We start from the raw sequence: 4,628 nt of genomic DNA, 5'->3' as shown, positions 1-4,628 counted from the left end.
ACAGGAGCTTGCCGTATTTCTGTATTTTAATTATGCTACAGAAACTTGCAGTATTTACTGAGTTTTAATTATGCTACAGAAACTTGCAGTATTTACTGTGTTTTAATTATGGTACAGGAGCTTGCTGTATTTTAATTATGCTACAGAAACTTGCAGTATTTACTGAGTTTTAATTATGCTACAGAAACTTGCAGTATTTACTGTGTTTTAATTATGGTACAGGAGCTTGCTGTATTTTAATTATGCTACAGAAACTTGCAGTATTTACTGTGTTTTAATTATGGTACAGGAGCTTGCAGTATTTACTGTGTTTTAATTATGGTACAGGAGCTTGTTGTATTTACTGTATTTTAATTATGGTACAGGAGCTTGCCGTATTTTAATTATGCTACAGAAACTTGCAGTATTTACTGTGTTTTAATTATGCTACAGAAACTTGCAGTATTTTCTGTATTTTAATTATTCTACAGAAACTTGCAGTATTTACTGTGTTTTAATTATGGTACAGGAGCTTGCAGTATTTACTGTATTTTAATTATGGTACAGGAGCTCGCTACATTTAAATAATAGTGATTTCTATGGTAAAGCTCGCTACATTCTAGAGGAAAGTAGCTAATCCTAGGATTAAAGTGTAATTTACTGAAACTTTAATAAGAACGGAGTTCTTAACTTAAATGCATACAAAAGGCGTATCTTAGTTGTAATATCTTAGATCCGAGAGCTATAAGTCTATTTTATTTATATCTTTGTATTATATATAAATATTAAATGCTACAAACTCTAGATCAAACTACAAGCCTGGTGTATTACACGTATGTAGGTGTTTGTTTTGCAGGTGTTACAAAGCTCTTCACAAAATGGCACATTTCGCATGAGTTGTAAAAAAATAAAAATGGTTTGTAACATAAGCTTAGAGAATGAATTTTTAAAAATCAGTTTTAAAGAGTGACAGATAGAAACCTCTAATATAAACAGTTGAAGTTATGTGTTAGGAATTCATCTGAATCTTCAACAACACATGCGTTTTAACCTTTGAAAAACCTATAAACATTTAGTGTTGCGGTTGTTTACCAAACAACAAGTCCTTCAGAGTGTTGTGCGGAATGTATCATGGCCTTAAGGAGAACACTAAAAGTGCTGAAAGTTACAAATAAAAAATATAAATCTCTTGCCATCTCACCAATATTTCCTTTTTTATTCTTTCAGTTATCTGAGCGATGCTAAGCCTATGATGTTTAGAAATAATAAAATATCTGACAGATTACTATTCAGCACCAGTGTTAACTTTGGATGAGAGCCCACGTTTAATAAGTCAAGATCTTTCACTTTCGGCACCTCCGATAATTTTAAGGCCCCAGGTGTATCGCAGACTTCTAAGATGTGTTTGTAAAGTTTATTCTACAGTAATTCTCATCAATAAGTTAGAAGCAGCATTGAATAGCAAAGACATTGCTTTTACCGAAAAGGATTTTTACAAGCTTATGATGTGATTTTATTCGACTTACTTCTGATGTTTCTGCTAACATTAAGAGTCAAAGAATTGAGTTCTTAGTAACTGTAGAGTATTAACGGTAGACAGCGATGACGTAATTAAAAAAACAACACTACAAGGGAGAATTATGATCCTGTAATCCTTGAATTACTGATAATTGTCTTGATTACTTTATATAATAACAGATTTCAGGAACAATCAGCTACGTTTTCTCTACTAAACCCCATCTTTGATTTTTAATACATTAAGCGAACATTTCCCAATGATCTGATTTCCATGAAATGTTATCAAACCTACGTAAGCAAGATCGCCTGAAATATACTCCATTTCTGTCACAGGATGTGTCAGTTTCTCTTACAACTTTCTTTGAGGTTTAATTCAGATATGTTTCAGAGTTTTCCACTCCACAAGCAACTGATATCTCGATTACAGTATAATATACATGTATAGGGCTGGTACTAAATAATTTTTGATATAAACATTTGGATGAGGTGTGGGAGAAGCTTTAGGAACTATAGTTTTACCATTTGGCACATGTGAGTAAAAACATATATAAGGAAAACGTTTATGCAAAATAAAAACAGCCACAGATGACGCTGTATGTTTCCTTTGAAACACGGTAAATTTCATTTCTCCTCAATACTACACTAGAGTTAACGAAAGTCACATACGATGTTCAAATACCCTCTGTCCGTTTCAACCTCAGACTCCGGACAAAATAGAACATGCCAGAGAGCAGCCCGAAACACGAATCACGTGGTGTTGAAAGTGATTTTTTGTTCGACTTTTAACACTCCTGCTGTCGATGATAAACGAACGAGTTCTGACATCATTCTCACATTTTGATTTACAATTACTAGCGACGTCACGTGATGATCAAATACAGTTTCTACGTCACCTTGTAGCCCTACCATGTAGTTCTAGGTTATGTGGTCCTCCCACCAATTCTGCCCCCCCCCCGGTGCCACAGCGGGTATATCTGTAGACTTACAACGTAGAAACCGGGTTTTGATATCCGTGGTGGGCAGAGCACAGATAGCCCATTATGTAGTTTTGTGTTTAACTAGAAACAAACAACCCCACCAGTTCTGCCCACCCCCGGTGGCACAGCGGGTATATCCTCGGACTTACAACGCAGAAACCGGATTTCGATACCCGTGGTGGGCATAACACAGATAGCCCATTGTGTAGTACAAACAAACCCACCAGTTCTATTTTTATACCTAAACTTATTAAATACTTGTTAGTACTTCAATATAAAGACATGTAGAATTTTATTCGCGATGCTACATAATATTAGTAGATAAGTAATTGAAAGTTTACTCCTATTTAATTTACACTAGCAAAATATTTATACTAGCAAAACATTTATACTAGCAAAACATTTATACTAGCAAAATATTTATACTAGCAAAATATTTACACTAGCAAAATATTTATACTAGCTAAATATTTATACTAGCTAAATATTTATACTAGCAAAATATTTATACTAGCAAAATATTTACACTAGCAAAATATTTACACTAGCAAGATATTTATACTAGCAAGATATTTACACTAGCAAAATATTTACACTAGCTAAATATTTATACTAGCAAAATATTTACACTAGCAAAATATTTATACTAGCAAAATATTTCCCGTTATGGAATGATTTTTTTACTTCTTGACACAACGGTTTTAAACGAAATTGTATGGTTTTCGAAGCTTACTAAAACAGTGTTTGTAAAGAAACAAAGAAAAAAAGTGTAGTATAGACAACGCAGAACATGGTCCTATTCATTCTATGCCCAGTAGCCACATCGTCAATGTGAATTTTCAGAAAGTCGGTGTTGTTCTTCTCGTTAGGCCACGGAAGAAAAACTTCTCCATGCGATATTTCTGTCCTCCAGTACCTCGGTGGTAGTTTGGGGGACTTATAACGCCAAAATCCGGAGTTCGGCAGTAATACAGCGCAGATACCCCATTGTTAAGGGGATATTTTCAAGCATTATTAATGATATTGACAGATTTTTGTGCTTGTCTGAACTCGAGGTGCTAGAACAAGGAAAGTATGCCATTCAAGCCTAAAAAAAAAAAAAACATTTTTATTGATAAATTATTGCATCTTAAACTGGTTTTCATGTAAAATTTGCAGGAGGAAATTATAATCATCAAAGATGTTTATGAGAGGAATATTTTACGACTTGACGAAATCAAATCAAATTGATAGCGTCTTATTGATAGCGTCATTATAGAACTGTTCAGACAAGCGGTTCACAGCCTATAAACTTTACTTGAAGCTACGTCTGGTTGACAAATTCTTAGCGTATATCATTAGAAAACAATACAAAGCGTTCTGCGTATTCATGTAATTAAAGTTTCTATTGCTAACTATAAAAAAATCGTGCAATCTTTCAAGGTAAATGAAAGTGCATATTTCAGGACATTGTGGTTTATTTGTTTTCATTAGATACAATTGAAGTTGATAATAAAACTAGTTATAAAATGTAAACCAATACTAATCTTATAATCAGTGTGATAAGGCTTAGATCCTTTGTGTTCACAAGGAGTTTCATATTAACCCACATTAAAACATAATTAACCCACCCATTTCTAATAGACTTCCTTTCTATCTCCGAGTGATTTTATTTATTGCTTGAAAATAATAACGAATATTTCGATAATCGACTTCTTTATTTCCAAAAGGTTTTATTTAACATATAAAACTATGAATTTTGACACACTCAAAATGACTCACGATACTAACTTACCAACCAGTTCGTATATCTAAGAGCTCACAAAACGAACCGTTAAAAGCAGTAAATGGGATTGTATATAAATTGGACAAAGCAACACCAATCAGATCTAAGTTACCAAGTTTATCTTGATAATCACTAATCTAAAACTTGCTTTTCATATCTTATCTAAATTTTTTGGCTAAACTAGACTTAAGAACAAATCATAAAATATTATTCATTTAACGTATATTAAGATTTTTTGTTGTACAAAACTTGAAGATAGCTTTTATATGCGGAAACATCTATTAGCTGAGTTCTTGTACAGATCTTAAAATCTAACGTTGATAAACGGAAACATCGGCACGTGTGGATAGGTAGATCTTGAAAGTCTAGTTGTTCAAAACTTGAAAATA

The sequence above is a fragment of the Limulus polyphemus genome, unplaced genomic scaffold, assembly GCF_000517525.1.
Source record: "Limulus polyphemus unplaced genomic scaffold, Limulus_polyphemus-2.1.2 Scaffold5829, whole genome shotgun sequence".
Lineage (NCBI taxonomy): Eukaryota > Metazoa > Arthropoda > Merostomata > Xiphosura > Limulidae > Limulus > Limulus polyphemus.
This window is presented reverse-complemented; position numbering follows the sequence as displayed.